The sequence below is a fragment of the Podarcis raffonei genome, chromosome 16, assembly GCF_027172205.1.
Source record: "Podarcis raffonei isolate rPodRaf1 chromosome 16, rPodRaf1.pri, whole genome shotgun sequence".
Lineage (NCBI taxonomy): Eukaryota > Metazoa > Chordata > Lepidosauria > Squamata > Lacertidae > Podarcis > Podarcis raffonei.
Window position 1 is genome coordinate 32,663,805 of NC_070617.1, and position 22,049 is coordinate 32,685,853.

At 45.4% G+C, this 22,049-nt stretch overlaps 1 protein-coding gene across 14 annotated transcripts in view; it reads right to left on the minus strand.

The window, feature by feature from the left end:
* The window catches only part of FBRSL1 (fibrosin like 1), a 775,633-nt gene that overhangs the window by 623,103 nt on the left and 130,481 nt on the right, over positions 1–22,049 (minus strand). Inside the window, exon 1 of one of the 14 annotated variants that reach the window (XM_053368561.1) lies at positions 12,662–12,677. The exons of the other annotated variants lie outside the window; for them this stretch is intronic. The gene's annotated coding sequence lies outside the window, so the exon portion shown is untranslated. Of the gene's footprint in view, positions 1–12,661; positions 12,678–22,049 lie in introns of those variants that run through there. 14 annotated transcript variants of the gene reach the window in all.

Genomic DNA, 22,049 nt, shown 5'->3' on the forward strand with positions numbered 1-22,049 from the left:
CAGTTTTTTCACTGCACACACAAAATAAACAGATGCCAAATTGCATAAGGCTTCGTGAGTTTTGATTTGCCTCTCGTAGACCTTCCATTATTAGCGATCTTTTCCAGCTGAGCTGTATCAGGTTCCCTACCTCTGACCAGACCCAATGTTGTCTACCCTGACGGGCAGCAGCTCTCTGGGATCGTAGACAGAAAGGGCCTTTCTCATCATCTCCTACCGTTCTTTCTTTTAATTGGAGATGCTGGGGATTGAACCAAGCTAAGCTACTGGTTGAGAACTTTGGGGAGGTCACTTTCCGTAATTTATGTCAAGATGGGCAGCACCAATTGCATCAATGCACCACGGTTGCATGGCATTCATAAATTGCCCTTCCTTCCTTAAAGAGTTTTGTGGGCACGCTTGGAAAAGGGGAAGGAAGATTTTTTTAAAACCAACAACTCGCAACAGCAAGGAGGCTCTGTAGAGGCCCCAAAAAACCTCCTAACAGGCAAATGTATTTTTAAACCAATTCTGTTTCTATAAATATTACAAAGGCTTCCTGCTAGTTGGAAGCCGCTTGGCTCCCTCCGCTGCTGACATTACTGTGACATTTAAGAAGGCCTTCGCCTTGCCCCGCTGCCTTTCGCATGCCGGTTTTGTTCTAGGGATCAGAGAGACAGAAGACGACAAGAGCTGCTTATTCAAGCCTCACTCACTCACTGACCTACTGCTCACGCGGGAGTTGGGAGCACAAAGGGCCTTCTCCATGTCAACCGCGCTGCCGGTTGCTGCCGCCACCACTGTGGCACGCATATAAATGCCAAAAGGAGCAGAACATTAACCCCGAGGTGCTGCTTGCTTGGAAGATCTGCAGCACTGTGAGTGTTTCTCGTAGGAATCTGCCTAATGCACGATCTGGACAGGGGCGGATTAACTACAGTCGTCTACGCTCTGGTAACCTCTAGGTTAGATTACTGCAACGCGTTCTACATAGGACTGCCTCTGAAGATGTTGCAGAAACTGCAACTGGTGCAGAATTCGGCAGGGCACGACAGTTTGGGCATATTACACTGATCCTGGCCCAACTGCACTGCACTGCCAATCAGTTTCTGGGCTAAATTTAAAGTGTTGGCTTTGTCCTAGAAAGGCCTTAAACAGCTCAGGACTGCAATATCCCAAGAACCACCACTCTCCATATGAACCTACCCAGACCCTGAGATCATCATCTGAGGCTCTTCTTTGTGTGCCTCCTCCAAGAGATGTCCAGAGTTTGGCAACATGAGAACGGGCCTTTTCTGTGGTGGCTCTCCGTTTGTGGAATGCTCTCCTCAGGGAGTTATGGCTGGCACCATTATACGCCTTTAGGTGCCAGATGAAAAAGTTCCTCTTCAACCAGGCCTTTGATTTGATTGACATCTGATGCCCTTTTAAATGTGTTGTGGGAAGGGGGTGGAATTACTGGTTTGCTTGGTTTGTTCTTGTTATTATTATTAATATTAATATTATTATATTTTATTTTATGTTTTTTAATACTGCAATTTCGTGCTGTACAAGTGTGGCCTACAAGTTTAATAAATAAATGGGTAAAAATAATTATGCAGAGTCCGTTCAGCTTGGTCTACACCATGGAAGGGAACTGTGGCATTCCAGGGGCTGTTGAAAACTGCAACGACCATCATTTCTTGCTGCTGGCCATGTTACCTGGCAATTCCAACAGATCACCTAGGAAGGGTGCTTAAGTCTCAGGAGAGCTGAGAGGCTGAATGGCAACACAAGGCTGAAAGACAGTGCATGCCTTCGGGTTTTTGCAATTCAGTAAGGCATTGGGACTCACTCTGTGCCGGGGCGAAGATCCTCAAGACTAGTGGCTGAATGCAGGCCCCTCTATCTGGTCCTCAAAACCCTGCCCTCGCTGGCTCTGCTTCAAATCCCTGAGCGTTTTTTGCCTGGCAGAAATGTGTCCTTGGACTCTGACCAACGCATTATGGTTCCTAGACGGAGGACAGAGAGGAGTGTGTGCAGAAAGGAGCCTGACACGTGTCTAGTTTTGTGCAAAGAGGTTTTGTGCTAAATGTAAAATGTACAGGCAATGCTCCACCCATCATTCACAACATTCCCTTGGAACGTTGCCCAGAAAGAAATGTGACTCTCGGGCAGAAAAAAAGGCTCTCCACCCCTGCTCTGCATGTTAGCTGCCAGTACTGGGGATTGGTGGAGAAACCTCCTGGTTTTAATAAGCTTTCTTATTTCCCTTCTGGGAAACTGAAAGCATCATCAAGAAGAAAAAAAACCCAGTCTTCCAATCTGCCTGGTGGACCTTCCTCCCTGATTCTGTCTCATTTATATATCGGGGCAGAAATATTATTTTTACAGCAGTTATAAGGTTGGACACAAATCAGTGATTGCCACTTTCTGGGCACCTGCCCCACCCCAAATCAATACAAATACATAGAAAGCAGAGGTTCTGCCCCACTAACAAAAGGCCTGCCCCCTCTAACATGACAGGCTTACCCCCATAACAGTAGTGGTACCATTCCTTTCCGTAGTTGGATGAAACAGGGAGAAAGCTTACCCTCTGGGCATCTACTGGCAGAATTTTTGGAGATCCTTGACTTACAGCATCACAAGGAGGACAGTAAATAACCCCTGAGACTCCATGACACAACCTATCTGCCGAAACCTACTGAAAGGCAATTTATTCCATCTGTAGGGATATGATTCTCCCGCCTCCTGTAAAACCGCCTGACAAGTTTAACATATCCTTTGACAGGCTAAAAGGATTTTGAAAGTCAGAAGGAAGGAGGGAATCAGAGGAAATCTGTATCTCTTTAAGTAGGATTCAACAGCAAAAACAACAGAAACTCATGTCGTACCTCGCAGCAGAGAGAGTCTCAGGGATAAGAACTGTTATTATTTGACCCTTTGCCCCAAACCAAAAAAAGCAACAGCTACATAGACGATCTACAGAGACTTCAAAACAAACAAATTCGTTTCTTGTGGGTTTTTTTTTTAAGAAGCAGATTTGTAAGGCAATAAATTTCCCAGGACTTAACGATCAGCTTGCGCTATGAGAGCCAATGTTGTAATTCCCAATTGATTGTAGATGTTAATCTTCCAAGACTCTTGTTCTTACGCTGTGATTTATTAGCCACATTAATGACGGATTGCACAGCTTAAATGCAGGCTGCTGTTTTACGTGGCATCGCAGGGATCTCTCTCCAAAAGGGTCAGGGCACAGGGGTTGCTGTGTACGGTGAACCAATAAACCAGAGACAATGAAGAAACACCTGACCGCTCCCCCCCCACACACACCAGTGTACCGTTCAAGCGTTCCATGCAGAAACACAGGGAGTTTCTAACAGCAGGGAGGGGAAATCTCAGGCCTCAAGAGGCCAAAAGCAGCCTCTATCTGGCCCTTGGGGCTCTTGCAGGGCCACATATGGGTTCTCTGCCACTGAGTTGCAGCACTGAAAATTCTCAAATGCAGCAGGAAATTCAGTCCCGGGGCAATTCTACGAATGCACAGAACAAGGTTCTGCTACGGAGGCCACAAGCGTGTGGCACACCCTCTTAGGAAGGGGTTTTCCTTTCTGGTGACAATTTCTTCACTCTCCTGTGGACCTGAAGCCAAGCAGATCCTTATCTTCCCTGCTGAACCATCAGTGATGCTAAGTCCATTCCCACTGAAAAACCACTTGAGGTACTATTCTTCGCACCTCGCACCTCCCCTTCTTGTCTCATTCCCTGCGAAGTGAACACAACACACACCGCTGGAGTCCAGGGAAAGCGCTTTGGAAAAGATGCAATGAAAGCAAGAGGAAGCGGGCGCCTGGTCCTAACGCAGCAAACCTCCGAGCAGGTGTAATTCGCACACGGCCACCTCCGAGGAGACTCGGTGGGCCCAACAGTTGCCGCTGCATTTGCTTATTAAAAACTGGCCCCGGCCATCTGTTGGTGGTCAGGCTCCGTGAGGTGGCAATCAATTACAGCTGTTATCTCATCCTAGCTTTGACAGATGTTTCTCCCTTTCACTGTACAGTAATTACTGGTTAGCAGTCAGCAGGATCTCAGGCTTTAATTACGGTGCTAATTTGAAACAAAGGGAGAGAGAGAGAGACAGGGAGAGGGACAGAAAGAAAGAGGGAGATATCTGTATCAAAAGCAGAACTGCAGGAAGATATCGCTAGATGAAAACTCGTCTTTGACAAACACACACACACACACACACACACACACACACACACGTCAGCCTAAAAAATAACAAGGTTATGAATTACACAGGTGGCCTAGTTCAAAATGGCAACCGGGAGGTCGCTGGTTTGCTTAAGAGAACCTTCAAAAAAACTCCAGCTTTGCCAATCTTAGGACTACTAGCTTCCAATACCTCTGTTTTCTGCCTGCCAATGAACTTTATGCTGGGGATGTACCGTATTTTTCGCCCCATAGGACGCACTTTTCCCCCTCCAAAAATGAAGGGGAAATGTGTGTGTGTCCTATGGGGCGAATGCAGGCTTTCGCTGAAGCCTGGAGAGCGAGAGGCATCGGTGCGCACCGACCCCTCTCGCTCTCCAGGCTTCAGGAAGCGATCCGCAAGCCTTGCAAGCCCGGCGGGAGTTCCCGCGGGCTCACAAGGCTTGCGGGCAGCAGCCTGCAGCCCCGGCGAGTGTCCACAAGCCTTGCGCACCCGGCGGGAGGTCCCGCCAAGCGCGTGAGGCTTGGGGCGGCAGCCTGTCGCCCGAAGCATGGAGAGCCCTCCGGAGGGCTCCGCGTGCTTCGGGCGAGTGTTCGCAAGCCTTGCGTGCCTGGTGGGAGGTCCCGCCGGGTGCACAAGACTTGGGGCGGCAGCCTGCAGCCCAAAGCATGCGGAGCCCTCCGGAGGGTGCCCCGTGCTTTGGGCAGGTGTGCGCAAGGCTTGGGACGGCAGCTGCGGCTGGGGGGAGGGGGAATAAATTTTTTTTATTCTATTTCCCCCTCAAAAAACGAGGTGCGTCCTATGGGCCGGTGCGCCCTATAGGACGAAAAATACAGTAGGTAAAAAGTTAAGTCCAGTCAAAGTTAAGTCCAGTCAAAGGCAGCTATGGGGTTGTGGCACTCATCTCGCTTTCAGGCCGAGGGCGTTTGTCCACAGACAGCTTTCCAGGTCATGTGGCCAGCAGGACTAAACCGCTTCTGGCACAACGAAACACCGTGATGGAAACCAGAGCGCACGGAAACGCAGTTTACTTTCCTGCCAGAGCAGTACCTATTTATCTACTTGCACTGGCGTGTTTTCGAACTGCCAGGTTGGCAGGAGCTGGGACAGGACAACGGGAGCTCACCCCGTTGCGGGGAATTGAACTGCTGGTCTTCTGATCAGCAAGCCCAAGAGGCTCAGTGGTTTAGACCACAATGCCACCCGCATCCGCTGGGGATGTAGGCACTATAGGAACTGTAGTGCCTGTTGGGACTGGAGGACAGAAAGAACAGGAGGAGGAGGAGTAAGAGCCAGCGGCAAGCACGGCCTACTAATTCTTATCTTGTTTCCATCGTCTTCCCAACTGGGTTCTGCCAGGGCGACACTTGAGACGAAGGAGGAGGAAGTTCCATGCCTTGGAAGTAAGTAAGAAGATGCAAGTAAGACGATGGGCATTGTCTGAGGGCAGACAGGTGTTGATGGGGCAGTGTCCCATTTGCCCTAAAAAACCAGCCTTCATCACTTATGACTGCATTTTTTCCTTTTTTTCTTTTGGTAGCTCCAGTTCAAACATTCTTGCCCTGTGCCCTTTACTACATTGCCTGAGAAGGGGATTTGGCATGGTTTTTGTAAAAAAACAACACCGTTGCTTCACATAACTGTTGCCTCCAACTTTTGTCTCTTTCTATTCTTAGGTTTGGGGGGGGGGCAAGCAGGCACAGCATCACAACTCCACATGGAAACATCTATTCACAAAGCACACAAGGCTGAGGACATCCAATGGACATGCAGAAGAGCACAACGGAGTTGGGTGGGAACCTGCGGGTCATCTAGTCCAACCCCCTGCAATGAAGGAATAGGCAGCTGTCCCATAGGGACATTTTCCTTTGTAACATGTAGACCGTCAAGACATGGAGGTGGGATAAAGCCCCAAGCCCCAGACGGCAGGCTTGAGATGCAGGAAGCTATGAAGAAGACTTCAAGAGCCAATATGAAGCTTCAAGAAGCCAATATGAAGTATGTATTTAGGCAATCTGGTTACCAACCCAGTCAACAGGCGATAATTGCGCTGTAGACAAGCCTTTGGAGATGAAACTACATTCTCTCTCAGCTTAGCCTACCTCACAGGGTTGTTGGGAGGGTAAAATTGCAGGTGGGGGGGGGGAGAACCAAGTATGCCACCCTGAGCTCCTTGAAGGAACAAAAATAAATAACATTCCACGTATGAGTGCCCCCAATTAATTTTTATGAGAGAGACAGACAGAGCGAGAGAGAGAGAGAGAGAGCTGTTGCAAGCCACTGTGAAAGAAATAAACAGATGGCACATTGTGCCAGGCTCGGCTCCACCGGGCACTCATTTGTTCTGCCGTGGCCTGGCCTGCTGCATTTTCAAAGCCAAGAAGCGAGCAGTTTCTGAGCTCTGGGTGCAGTACTGCGCCTAAGATTTCAGATTAAAACTGCAGAGTGGAAGGAAAGGAGGACCTTTTTCTGCCTCCCCACTTCCAGCTACTCTCTGAAGACTGGAGAAGATATTAGGAGTGGGTGGGGAGGGGAAAGGCGTAGACCATGTGAAAAATGAACATAATATTTTAGCTGCAGTTCATTCATTTTCAGCTTTGCATTCTTGTTATAAAAAAAGCATGCCTAGGCATTCCGTTGTTGCGCCCATAACCTAGGTTTAAGATGCCATTTAGCTCCTAGCTTTCATATCTCAGTTTCTAACACGGGTGGAATGGTAGGCTGTGCACTATGTGGTGCTCCTGCAAACTCACTGATGTGCACTAGAGGCAAAATGCGCTGCATGAAAAAAGCAAAGTTTTGCAGTTCACACTAACAAAAGGCACACACACACCCCTGCAAAAATAAAACAAAAATAGATTCCAAATAAAGGTAGCCATTTACCAGGGACGTGCATTCCAGAAAACAGCAACTCATAGCATTATACTTTGCAAGCACTACTTAATTTATAAAATGTGGGGTATCTGACTTCGAGTTTTCGGAGTGCCTTGACCTTTAATTGAGAAACTTTCTCTCTACACCAATTTATGTGATGAAGGGAGGATACCATGCAGCTCTGTAAAGTCGCACTCATCTTTATTATTTCATATATTCCAACACTGAGCCTTGCCTTAACTTAAATACTGTCAGATGTTGAAGAGCGTTCTGCAGTCTTTTAGTGCCACAAGTTAATAACACCAGTGATGACGTTAAAAGGGGGGAAAAAGTTAGGTGCCTCTATAGCTCCAAGCAAGGATTAATAGTTTTATTACTTTGTCAAGCTGCCAGGATTTCTCACATTACTCTGAATGTTAAGGGTTTCTGAGGTTGGTGGCGTAATTAGGGCTGGCGAGAACAGCTGAAGGAGTTTCTTAACTTTCTGTGGAGGCTTTCATATTTGTGGACCTAAAGACATGAGGGTCAGGGGCTGCCACAGACTTAAGAGATGCTGAGGAAGTGTTCACTGAAGGCAGCCTCTTCAACCAGTTTTGGGTACACAAGCTAAAGAATGGACTTTAAGTTTTAAAATGAGATTTTACAAGTGGGGCATGCAGGAAAAATGCATTCTGTCATTCTGCATGGATGGTATCAGTTATCAATTGCACACTGTTCACACAGCCCAATTTAAGCGGAGCATCCTGGAATTACAGAAGCCAAGATGCGGATGGCACTGTGGTGTAAACCACTGAGCCTCTTGGGCTTGCCGATCAGAAGGCTGACGGTTCTAATCCCTGCAACGGGGCGAGCTCCCGTTGCTTGATCCCAGCTCCTGCCAACCTAGCAGTTCGAAAGCGCACCAGTGCAAGTAGATAAAAAGGTACCGCTCTGGCGGGAAGGTAAACGGCATTTCCATGTGCTCTGGTTTCCATCACGGTGTCCCGTTGCACCAGAAGCCATGCTGGTGACATGACCTGAAAAGCTGTCTGTGGACAAACACCAGTTCCCTTGGCCCAAAAGCGGAGATGAGCGCTGCACCCCATAGTCACCTTTGGCTGGACTTAACCGTCCAGGGGGCCTTTACCTTTACCTTACAGAAGCCATGTCTGACTAGATCCTAGAATGTTCCTTTTGGGGGGAGGGGGTCTGGCACTCTGGCACAAGTCAAGAAGCATGTGTTTTTTGGTCTTGTGTTCTGGCGCGAGTCAGCTGGCTCCCATGAGAGCTCAGCACACACAAAAACAAGTGTTCCAGTTTGGATCACCCGGACATTGGAGAACATGCAAACATGATACCTGCAACATGGAATGATAACTTCTGCTCCTGCCATGGGTGTGTATTTTGTTTTGTTTTAAAAAAAACATAGGTTTTAAAAACTCTTTTTGGGCTGTTTTTCTGAAGATGCGTCTGAAGATGCTAATCATGTCTATTCCAGTGAACAGATGAATCAGGGACTTAAAGTTCATTATTCTGCCACAGCCAGCTCCAAGGTGTTGGGCTAAGCTAGAAGTAAAGAATAGAATACCATGCCTTACATTTGTTGCTTAAATAAAGTGTCTCTTAAGGATTTAGCCCTAACGGCTGTGATATCCCAGCATTTTGGACCCTGAGTGAAGTCCTGAACACAATATCTTAAACTGAAATGTTGTGGGGTTTTTTTGGAGGGGGTGTTAATTGAAAACTTAGAAAATAGGTGCTGCACCTGCTAAATTAAATCAGTACAGTTGGAGGATATGCTTCAGCAGTTCTTAAAAGAGGGTTAAAATAAAAGTTGCAGCTGCAGGATAGTGCTCAATATGAACGGATTTGGTTAACAGTACCAGCTGTGATTATGTAGATCCATAACAAACACATGTAACTGTAACCAATGGGCTATCAGTGGTGTAATTCACTAGAGAGTAATTATTTACACTTGTGAATGTAGAAATACTCCATTTGCTTACTCAGTTCTTACTACTAGGGTTTATTGCTATTATTTATTTATTTTTTAAAAAAATCATTTTATTGCTATTTTTTCAACATAGAAATAAGAAATGTGTGCAGAAGCACAATACAAACACACACGTGCGCACACACACACATACACACACACGTGGTTTAGGAATATAAAATTAGCTGTTTTCCTCATCCTTCCATTCCAGATCAAACAGAAAACTCAACAACGCGTTAATGACTACAGTTCTATACAGAGTAAGCCTCCCTTTACAGAATATTATCCCACGAGATAGGCTCTGTACACACACGGTCTGTGTTAGACAATGGAGAGGTCTGAAATTGTTTTGAGTACGCAAAGGTCAATTGACACGAGGCACAGATCAGACATGAGGCACAAGTAACAGTGTGTTAAAAGATTAATATCTTTAATAGATAAACAAAAATGGCATAAAGTAGTGAGCAAGCTTTTGAAGGCTACATATTAAGGCCAGATATTAAGCAAAGAGAAAGAAAGAAAAAAGGAAAGAAAGAAAGAAAGAAAGAAAGAAAGAGGAGGAACAACCACAAAAAACCTGACTTGATGGGAAAACTTGAGATTCTGCATGAAGTGAAGAAGTATCTATGACCAGCAGCTGGCATGGGGGTTAAAGTAGAGCCAAAGGCGAGGAAGATCTGGAGCGGAATTAGGAAGTTCTGGAGTAGCAGTGGTGTGTCTAGACTGAGCACAATAATAAACTTATATAGTCTATCTGGTCCTCTGCTGAGTCATTGCTTGATGGCTCTTCTCCCTCCAGCCCAATAGATCCCTGGTGATAGAGCTTTCTAGCAACCAAACATTACTTCTCCAGAAACTCTGGGCTTCCCATCGGGTCCACTGCCACCTTCGCTCCTGAGGTTATGGGTGGGTGGGTGCTGCAGGATCGATGCAAGAGCCAGGATGGAGTTGGAGGTGTTATTGGGGAGATGGGGCATCCCTGAGATAAGGCTCTTCAGGCTGCCTGTGGACTACTGAGGAGGTCTTCATTTGGAGTGGGTTTCTCCATAGGGCCCTGAACCTCTTCCTCCCCATAGGCCTCAAAGGGGTCTGGATCAGACAGAATCCCAACATTAAGGTTAGATTGTGCTGAGTGCAAAACAGATTTTAGGCTCATCCAGAACTACTGGGGTAAAGAACCTCATAGCCACTGTCCCTTAGAACAATAGTCCTTAACCTTTTCAGACCAACGCCCAAACATGCATTGGAAGATCCAGTTTTTAGTTTTACACTATTTGTACAGTGGTGGTCATATTACTGTTGCAACCCTCTCAAGTCAGGCTATGACTCAGCAGTGGGTCCCAGTCCCAGCAGCGGGTCCCAGTTTCAATGTTTTAGAAAAAATAAAGCTGGTGGTTTTGTATACCTGCTTCTCCAGTGCTTAGCAGAATAACCAGAATAACCCTTGCAAGCCAGACAGCTGAAGTAAAAACAAAAGTTTGGAAGTCCTTACATGGACACAAAGCTGGAAATTAATTTTAGGTTGGTGCAATGAAGAGTCAACGGCAGCCAAACTGAAAGTGGGAAAAGGTCTTGAGCAAGAAACACTGGTGGAAAGTGTTGTGTGTGTTAAGATTATGAGCAGCTCTTCACAGATGCACATAAAGTTGTGGCCATATCTCAAGTGGGTAGAGCACCTGCTTTGCATGCAGAAGGTGCCTGGTTCAATCCCCAGGTAGGAACTGGGAGAGAACCCTTTCTGAAACCCTGGAGAAACATTGCTGGTCCGTGCAAACAATGCTGAGTGAGATAGGCCAATGTTTACGCTCGGTGTAAGGCAGCTTTCTGAAGTGCAAGCTGGATTTAGAAGAGGCAGAGGAACCAGAGACCAAACTGCAAACATGCGCTGGATTATGGAGAAAGCTAGAGAGTTCCAGAAAGACATCTACTTCTGCTTCATTGACTATGCAAAAGCCTTTGACTGTGTCGACCACAGCAAACTATGGCAAGTTCTTAAAGAAATGGGAGTGCCTGATCAACTCATCTGGCTCCTGAGAAATCTCTATGTGGGACAAGAAGCTACAGTTAGAACTGGATATGGAACAACTGATTGGTTCAAAATTGGGAAAGGAGTATGACAAGGCTGTATATTGTCTCCCTGCTCATTTAACTTATATGCAGAATTCATCATGCGAAAGGCTGTGCTGGATGAATTCCTAGCCGGAATTAAGATTGGCGGAAGAAATATCAACAACCTCAGATATGCAGATGACACAACCTTGATGGCAGAAAGTGAGGAGGAATTAAAGAACCTTTTATTGAGGGTGAAAGAGGAGAGCGCAAAATATGGTTTGAAGCTCAACATCAAAAAAACGAAGATCATGGCCACTGGTCCCATCACCTCCTGGCAAATAGAAGGGGAAGAAATGGAGGCAGTGAGAGATTTTACTTTCTTGGGCTCCATGATCACTGCAGATGGTGACAGCAGCCATGAAATTAAAAGATGCCTGCTTCTTGGGAGAAAAGCAATGACAAACCTAGACAGCGTCTTAAAAAGCAGAGACATCACCTTGCCAACAAAGGTCTGTATATTTAAAGCTATGGTTCTCCCAGTAGTGATGTATGGAAGTGAGAGCTGGACCACAAAGAAGGCTGATCGCCAAAGAATTAATGCTTTTGAATTATGGTGCTGGAGGAGACTCTTGACTGCAAGAAGATCAAACTGCAAGATGGACTGCAAGAAGATCAAACCTCTCCATTCTGAAGGAAATCAGCCCTGAGTGCTCATTGGAAGGACAGATCCTGAAGCTGACGCTCCAATACTTTGGCCACCTCATGAGAAGAGAAGACTCCCTGGAAAAGACCCTGGTGTTGGGAAAGATGGAGGGCACAAGGAGAAGGGGACAACAGAGGATGAGATGGTTGGATAGTGTTCTTGAAGCTACCAGCATGAGTTTGACCAAACTGCGGGAGGCAGTGGAAGACAGGAGTGCCTGGTGTGTTCTGGTCCATGGGGTCACGAAGAGTCGGACATGACTAAACGACTAAACAACAACAATAAGGCAGCTTTCTAAGTTCCTAAGCAATCCTTTGCAGCAACTGTGCACCACCACCCACTCACTGAATGTCCCAAGAGCAGGACAACAAGCTGAGCAATAGCTCAGCTGGCAGAGCAAAAGACTCTTCATCTCAGGGTTGTGGGTTCAAATTCCGTGTTGGGCGAAAGATTCCTGAGTTGCAGGCGGTTGTACTAGACGACCCTCTATTATTCTATGATTCTAAGAGGAGAGCCTCTGGAAAGGGCTCGTGCGATTCATAAAAATAAAAGGACAGGAAGAATCGCCGCTGCACGCAATGCCTCCATAGAAGCCCCCTCCCCAAATTGCCACAAGCCAAAATCCTGTTCCCGGCCAGTCCGCAACGCCGCCTCATTAGCAATTATTCCTCTGTATCGTTGCCAACTGCTTTTCTTTCTTTCTCTCACTCACACACAAAATGCACACACCCACACACACACCCCAAGGCCTTCAAGACAAACTGCATGGGCTCTTGAACCACATCCCTCCGCAAGCATGACCTTCAGTTCTAATTAAAGGCTCCTTCGCTCACACCACAGAAAGTCTATTACAGCTGCTTTGTCCCACGGCATTATCATTTCCACTTACTTAGCACATCACTCAGCAGGCAGCCAGAGAAAAGGGAAGCCTCTGGCCTGCTCCTCTCCGGGGCTGGCTGGGCCTCAGGACGTAGAAAGTAATTAAGTCCTAGCTAATGTGGAGGATTTGAGAAAGGAGGGGGGGTGGGGAGAGGGAGGCGATGGCAGGAGGAGAGGAGAAACGCGGCCCAGCTGCCGAAACTTTAATTCCTCCTCAAAGGATCAGAGCTGAAATGTTTGAAATAATTTCCTAACAAAACAAAGGAGGCTGTTGAGGAGAATAACATTATGACAGCTGTCGGGAGAGAGTCAATGATGGGTGAAAACTTGGGCCACAATGCAGAGCTTGTAGCCTTCAGACAACTGCAGAAGGGAAGTTCCTTTCCCCTCCTGGTTCTTCCTAACTAGGGGAGGTTTGGGAAGTTTCCCCCTTTCGTCTTCTGCACATTTCTTCTTTGGGGGGGGGGGGCTTTCTCTCAACAGTGGGCATTGCTTCAATAGCTGGGTGTGGGTGTGGGTGTATTTGCCTCCAGTTCCAAGTCCCCTTCAAACCAACCGCAACTCAAGATCACTTAGCAGAGATTATTTGCTCTGTAACACTCTTTGATCGCCTTGTTGTGTTCACAAATAAAGATTACAGAATACTAAAATCAACACAGAGAGAGAGAGACTGAGAAAGTTTATTTGGGATTTCTCTGTCTAGAAGCCCCAGCATGAAGAACTCTGGCCTCTTGGGAAAAGTCAATTTAATAATAATAATAATAATAATAATAATAATAATAATAATTTTCATTATATCCCTCACACATTTATGAATGTGACTACGGCAGCAAGGATTCTCTATGCACAGAAGTGGAAGGGAGGGAGGACACTCTCAAAGGAAGAACAGTTGATAAAAATCTTGGAGTACGCAAATATGGCAAAACTGACTGTACTGATAAGAGACACAAATTAAGAATCATTTAAAGAAGACTGGAAACCCTTTCTGGCTTGTTTAAAATTGTATTCCCCATATGCGAAGACCATAGCGTGGTTTGAAGTGTAAGAAAATGGCAGAATATATTAAGAAACATGTTAAAGAGGATGCAGTTGGGTAAGACGGAACCCAATTGCATGCAATTTGGGTTATGACCATCAAGCTCGAAGTCACGACTTTTGTTGAACTGGGATACAACTGTTGAGTAAAAATGTAATTTTCAATATGGAAAAAGAGTAAAATATTTTGAGAGAGAGAGAGAGAGAGAGAGAGAGAGAGAGAGAGAGAGAGAGAAGCACTTTCTCTCCCCCTCTACCCTGTCTTCAAGCTCATGGCCATTATTTTTGTTTTTTTAATGATTTTATTTTATGTGCTGACAGACAAACATAACACAAAGACATAGATTATATAACAAATAAAAAAGAAAAAGAAAATTAAAAAAAGAACAGAAAAGTAACAATATTAACAAAACGAACAGCAAAAACAAAAACATACCTCAAAACATACCTCAAAAATACTCTAATATTTTAACCAAGTTCCATTTTCTTTTATGACTTCCTTCATCATCTACGCGGGTCTAATATCAACCATAACAATCTGCTTCCTTTTCTCTTCTTTTTAACTCTTTTTATAGTTCTTTTTAATTATTTTGTTCTAACCATTAGCCTCATGGCCATTATTTGGAGGCACACGCTGAGAAGTGTTGGATGGCATGGCAAACACCTTCAATAAAGTGAGTCGTTGTTGCTTACTGGGAAAGAGAGGGGGAGAAGGAAGGCAGCGAGGAGTTTGCTAGACACACTTGCGGGGGCTTCAGATTGTGGTTGCACCACACCAACTTCCCCGCTGCCTAGCCCCTCTTCCGCCAGGTAAGCAACAGTGACCAACTTGTGGCTCCGCCATCCAGTCTGGTTCAAATCCAATTTAAAGATAAAGAACCATAAAAAGGGACAGCAAAAGTACTGATGCTGTCTATCAACAGTTAGAAGCTGGCATGCCCCCTTATGGTCTATCTGTTTAAATGACATCAATTTCTAAGTCTGATCCAATATATATAAATTAGCATGTGCAACATTTATGCAAGTTAGCGTCTCATCCCCTTTTTGTGTGTGGTATCTCCCTAGTGGTTATACTAGAAGGTTTCAGAATTGGCCTATCCATGTTTTCTTGAATCTGAATATGCAAATATATGAGGAGTCACATATGAAAGAGGAGTGATCACCGCATTTTGTACACACACCACCTAACATGGATTGCAACTTCTTTGAAATGGTTATTTAACAACTCAAAAATTCTCTTCCCACGCCTCTTTGAAACAATAATTTTGCAACTAATGGCTGCAGGTCATTTAAGGAAAGTTCCAGGGTGGGAAATTAATTCTCCTCCAGACAGTATCCTAATGCTCCCTTTCCTGGGTCTCCAAAACTCTGGAGCAATAACAGTACCCTCGAGGGTAAAATAAATGACAAATGGCCTACAGAGAATTATAATTAACTGTCAGTAACTTATATGATGTATATTTAATTAGAGGTTGTGTATATATATCTGCACACTTATTTCAAGAACCACATCTGGGAAACCGCTCTCCATATGATGCAACTCCTGGTGCTCAGTAAAAAAGATTTTTAAGTGTAGCAGATTACTTGATAAAGAAAAGCATACCGTTTCTTTCCCATCTTATTTCTGTCAGGAAAATGTCTTGATTTACAGAACATAAGCAGAAGCCAATAGCATGAGACTCACTTTTTGCTCCCTAGCACTCAAAACAGGGCTGTGGGATAGCTGTGAGGGTTTGTCTCTCAACTGGAAAATGAAACAAACATAGATAGCTGACAGAATGAGTGAAGAGCCTTCTATCAAAGATATGTCAATTCATGTTAAATGCAAAAGTTGCAACTAGCAACAATATAAAGTATTTATGGGAAACGGAATAATCAAAGGCTATCAAGTCAAATGCTAGAGGCATCATTATTTTGGAAGAATTTGTAATCAATCAAATTGCAATTTTATTTTAGATAACTCCATCTGAACTTGTTTATATTTAATGGAGATTCCAATTCACAGATGGTGGAGAACAATTCAGAAGGGCGGCAGAGGAGGGGGTTTTCTTTCATGTGGAAGCCCTTAAAGCAATGCTCGTGCCATTCTAGTGGGTTAAAACAAAATAAAATATTCCTCCTGGTGGACACCTTTTAAAATAAATTTCTCCACCACCGAAAAATAAAAGTTTCACTCCATTATAACTTTCATTGCAGCCCTTAAACTCAGACTGTGAATACCCAATTTTTTTTAATCAATCCTAGCAGACCAATTCTCACAATCAAAGAGATGAAGGAGGCATAACAAGAGACACGTGTGATAAAAAGCGGTGCACATATATTGACTAGAAATGAGGCGTTTCTGAAGTTACAAGTCTAACACAACCGAAGAAGCAGAACTCAAGAACTTCTCTCCTACTTAGATGCAACTACACGTAACTGTTTCCTCCCAAAGCAAGGCTGTAGGGGACGTGTTAATAGCCGGCTCTGAAGGAGGGGAGCACTGGAGACTTTGAACTCCTAATGTCTAGACATCACAGCAGGCCAGGGAAAGGAGCTGAAGCCTGCGGGAATGAGGGGAATGAGGCAACAGAGAGCAGGAAGAAAGCACAGAAATAAGCCACAAGGTCTGTATTCCATTACTCCTCTACAAGCCAGCCTTTGCTCCATCTCTTTGGCTGGGACTGAACTAGCTACTAGCCAGGCTTTCGGGTATGTGAAACCCCTTAACAATTTGGACCACGTGGCAGAAGATAAAAAGCAGAATAGAGTTTGGTGCAGTGGTTTCACACACAAAAACAGAGCAACAAGAGACTGCTTCTTAGCATGAACAAAATTCCCCGATTCTCAAAAATAACATCCCGTAAGGCAGACTTTGCCTGCTTCCCTTGTTCCGGGGTTCCCCAAACTTTGGTCTCCAGCTGTTTTTCGACTACAACTCCCATTGTCTCTAGCCAGCAGGACCAGAAGTCAAGGATGATAGGAAATGTTGTCCAAAAACGGCTGGAGACTCAAGTTTGGGAAAACCTGCCTTGTTCCATTGATCATCTTGGCAGCTTTTGTGAGAGGCCATACCATACATAAACAACAGAGGACAGTTCTTTATTTCAGGAATAGGGAATCTCCAGTTGTTTTTGGACTCGCAAGAGACACCAGCCCCAGCCAAAATGGCCAATGACTAGGGACCATAGAATCTTAGAATTATAGAGCTGGGAGGGACTTCAAGAGTCATCTAGTCCAACCCCGGTAATCTAGGAATCTGAACACACAACCCCCACTCCAATCTGAAACCACACCAGACCCTGCTTAGCTTTTGCAAAATGTGTTAGCGGTTTTACTGCAGCTTTTGATGGGAACTGTATTTCAGTGACATGGGGGGGGGGGGAGGAACCAGGTTCCCCACTTCTGTTCTGCTTGAAAGGCCAGTTCAAGTCCTGTTTAAAAATGAAGAACCCTACGGTGGGAGAGGAGATGCTTTGAAGTTGCCCATCAATGATGAGCAGCTGGACAGCAGATCGAGCAGGTACACACAACTCACCTGGTCACAGTTTTCCCCACTACTGTATTGCAATTTAAATTACAGAAACTGCTTCTATATTTGCATCTAGACCTATAAATTAGCATGTGATGTGCAGTATTTATGCAAATATGCCCTCATTTGTCCTTTGAGGTGGGCACCTTGCACAGATAAAACACCTCCATGTGTGCTGCTAGCTCTATGACCCTCAAAGAGCAAAGAAGAAAAAGCACAGCTGATTTTTAAAAAGCAAATCCAGGATTAACAGAGCAAAAAAAAGCCACAACTGTGTAATATTTGCTACGGGGGCAAGCTCTTCTAATTTATTTTAAGATATTTATACCCTCCCTTTCAACAGTTATCAAGCAGCAGCCATCCTTTGAGCAGTGCCCAGTAGCACAGAGCAGAAGAAGTCTCTGTAGGTCAAGGAAGAGAGATGGACATCTCAGAGTTTGCGCTACAAATAGTGAAGAATAGCAGACAACTGATTACTCTCTTGATTTGGATCACTCAGTTTGGGTTCTAACCTGGAAATCCTGGAGAAGAGGCTGGCACTCTGGAAATGCAGGTGAAACCCTGAAATCTGCCTCCACATGCCTAGAGAAAATTGCACCTGGAGGTATGATAAGCATCTGATGTAGCTCTTAATCACAAACCAAAATGTACCTAGGAGTATTCTTCTTCTTCTTGATGAATTCTCAGTGCTTAAGCTCTTACAGAAACCGGGAGGAGCTCCAGTTTCTCACAACCTCCACAACTATAATAAACCATGAAGTTTTACCAGCCATGAGGCTGATAAAAAGTTGAAGGTTCCACCCCCACCATCATTATTAACAGTCTCCAAAGAGATCAGCTAACAAATTGCTGGCTTATAAAAACCCGAAAGTGTATGCACATTGCGAAAGCACACACATATAGGAGCCCCACCAAATAAACAAAGGCAAGAATGAGTTATGCTGCATTATCTGACAAGTGAATCTGTCTTAATAGTTTATGAATCAGCTCAGCACACAGGAATGTGCAGCAAAAGCAATGAATATCCAGAGGTGTCAGTACAATGTTAATTATTATATATAAAAACGAAACAATGCAAATATATAAAAACAATTCCATTAAAAAACAACAACACACAGTTTAGAATACAGTAGTTCCAATATAGACAAAGACTCGAATGTTAAGCCTCTCAGGAAACTCAATTCTGGGCTCTTTTACCATGCCTGGTGCCAGCCTTCCTAACCCTGCTACCATCCAGATGTTTTACTAACACCCCCCCCCCCCAAATCTGTTAGTCTTTAATAATAGTAATAATAATTTTATTATTTATACCCCAGCCAGCCGCTCTAGGCAGCCAAAAGACTTTTAAGACTTTGAGGTGCCAAAAGACTGATTATTGGTTTCCCAGCTTTTAAATCATTATTCCAGCAAGCAGAATTGGTTGGTTGAGAGCGGAGGCGACCGAGAACAAGTCTCGGCCTGTTTCTCAAATTATCTACCCAACACACAAATTCCCTCTCCTCCTCCTCGCCTTGCAAAGAAGCTTGTCCATTTGTTTATATTTGAGAGCCCCTTTCATTCATAATGCTTACTATAGCATAAGTTCTGCAGAGCACCGCAAGGCGAATCAGCCGAGCTTGGGAGAGAGAGACAGAGAAAGGCAGAGCAGCTGTAAGTAAATAATAAATACCACTAATAACCGTGGTGAGATTATAATCATTAATAATTAACACTAATATATGTTTCCGCTCGGCTTTCAGGGCCTGCTCAGACCGCACAGTGTAAGATGGAGAACATCTGCTGTGTTGCTGCTTTCTTTTAGCCGCTCGGAGAGGAAGTCCAGGAGAGTACTTCTCATCTGGGGGGGGAGGTCAAGGGCCTGCCAAGTTTTACAATGTCAGCAGCCGGGGCATAGCAAGTCTACTCCTGCTCTAAGTGGCATACGTAGGAGGCTGCCTGACACTGAGTCAGGCCATTGGTCCTTCTTGCTCAGCACTGATTGGCAGCAGCTCTGCAGGATTTCTGGGAGAGATGTCGCTCCCAGCCCTATGCCAGGGATTGGACCAGGGACCTTCGGCATGTGAAGACTTGACGTTTTCATCCCCAAAAAAGTTTTTGAGTTCCTGCTGAAATGAGGCTGCATTTTAATGTTGTGTTTTAATCTTGTTTTTTAAGTTGTATTTCAATCGTTTTATATTTGGTGTTAGCCGCCCTGAACCTGGTCTTGGCTGGGGAGGGCGGGGTATAATTTTTATTATTATTATTTATTATTATTATACAAAGCAAATACTCTTCCACTCAGCTACAGCCCTTCCCCCAGAAAAACATGTCACTGGGGCAGCTTTTGAGAGACATGGAAGGCCTGATTATGTGAAATCACAGTCACCCGATGTAATTTTCTGGGCTACTGCACATCTTATGTGAATTTTCAGTGAAACCAGGATCAAATGAACTAAAAAAACTATCCAGCTATGGCGGTATTAGGGCTGCAAGCTTTAATCAGTTTAATCCACAGATCAACCAGCTAAGAAACTGCCTTATTCCAGGTCAGTACATCTAGGTCAGTACAGATTGCACTGGCTGGCAGCATCTTTGGGAAAGATCCTTCTCAACGCCTGCGTTGAAACAAAGGTGAGCTGTTCCAGAAGCAAACGCCATCTTGGTAGTCAAGATAACCCGCAAATAATTGGTAGTTGTCGTAGCCATGAGCTCATATATGTTGGTATTCACTTACTTTCATGTGGGTTTAATTGGCTTGCTTTGATGCTATCCTTACCTGGGGGCTTGGGGTGCTGGGCTCTGAGCCCAGAAAGGGGAGGTACCTGTAAGATTTGGCCATTTGCCACCTATGCCCTCATCTGGTCAGGTGAAGTGACATTTGCTGGTTTGTGTACAAAGAAGGTATAAATGCTCACTTGTGTGCAGACAAGCCATCTCCTTGTGTCTGAAAAGGCTGGGAGACCTGGCAGGCTGATTTGCTGTGAGTCGACCTCTTTCTGTAATAAAGCACTAGAACTGATCTCTGCTGCCTGATCCATTTTGACTAGGAATGGTGCAAACTGAACTCAGGACCTTTTGAAGGAAAAGCATGTGTGCTACCATTGAGCTGTGACCCTCTCCCTACAGCAGGGATGGGGGAACTCTGGACCATGCGCAAGATTTGGCCCAATCACATGATGGGCAGTGACCTTAAGACGCCTGGATCAGCCCCATGACCATCTTACCCCAGTTCCCCACCAGGAACTTGACTGCACAGCTAGAAAAAGCAGGCTCAAAGTCATTGCCTGAAGGGCTCCTTGGAAGAATGGGTGCTTTGAAATCCTGACAATCATCAGCTGGCATCACTTGGAGGTTAACTGATTGACAGGTGGGCGGGCGGCCCTGCCCACCTGGAAAATTTGGCTGACGGGGGGTAGGAGGATCCAGCCCGCTGGGGAGAGACAGTTCCCCACCCCGCCTTACACTTTCCTCAAAAACAGGAGGCTTACAGTGTATGCAGTCCAGCTGTTATGCACAAGCTCCATTGAAATGAATGGAAACCGCACAGGAGCAGAGGGTTGGGCTGGATCTTTCAGGCAGACTGGCCCTGAAAGGGCAGGTCGCTGCCCAAAAGGGTTGGCTCTGCAGTCCCAAATGTAAACCCGATGCACACATGCAGAAGAACAGGGTTGGCAGGTTGGACTGCCCATTTCAGGCGGCATGGGAGGGAGAACGGAAATAACATTTTTTAATGGTTGCTGGTGTGAAAACTCTCTTGTGGCTAGAAAAATAACCACAGTAGGCTAAGGGCTGTGACAAAGCTTTCCCTCCTGCTCTGTTAGTTTTCTGGCTGAAGGAAGTTTTTTATGTGGGGAGAAACAACAAACATGATTCCCGCATCTAGAAGAAACTGCCTGATGGTAAGAGCTTCATGACAATAGAGCAGCATGTCTCAGGAGGTGGCAAGCTCTGAAAGCATTTTAGCAGAAGCTTGACAGCCATCTGTCAAGGTTACTGGAGTCTCATCCTGTATTGCAGATTTGGCAGTGAACAACCCTCCAGATTCTATGGCCCAGGAATCATTCTCCAAATCTCACTTTCTCATTAGGTAAAGGTAAAGGTACCCGTGACCGATAGGTCCAGTCGTGGCCAACTCTGGGGTTGTGGCGCTCATCTCGCTCTATAGGCCGAGGGAGCCGGCGTACAGCTTCCGGGTCATGTGGCCAGCATGACTAAGCCGCTTCTGGCGAACCAGAGCAGTGCACGGAAACGCTGTTTACTTTCTCGCCGGAGTGGTACCTATTTATCTACTTGCACTTTGACGTGCTCTCGAAGTGCTAGGTTGGCAGGAGCTGGGACAGAGCAACGGGAGCTCACCCCGTCACGGGGATTTGAACCGCCGACCTTCTGATCGGAAAGCCCTAGGCTCTGTGGTTTAACCCACAGGGCCACCTGCATCCCCCTCACATTCCCATTACGTTGTCATAAAAAGACATAGGTGAGTCTGAATTAGACTACGCATACTCAATAAAATTTGCAGAAGATCATCGGGTGACACTTAAAATGAAAGCCAGACAAAGCAGTTGTGTATTTCCAAGCCTGACAATACATCAATCATCTTTGTAAATGATCCATTGGCCAAGAAAGGCAAGGGCTTTCACTTAACTTGGCTTCTCGGTATTTAATTGGGCTGTTCGTTTGTAACATGATAGCTCCAATTGCAGGTGCGTTTCCAGTACAAACCTCATCTCAACACATCACAACTCTTTCCCAGGCATGGGGGCAGGGGTGGGGAGGAAAGATGAAATGCACAAGACAAGGGGCTGCCCTTGCCAGCAAAATTAAAGTCCCTATGCTTGTCTAGGGGCCCATCCAGACTGGTGTTTTGTTGCTG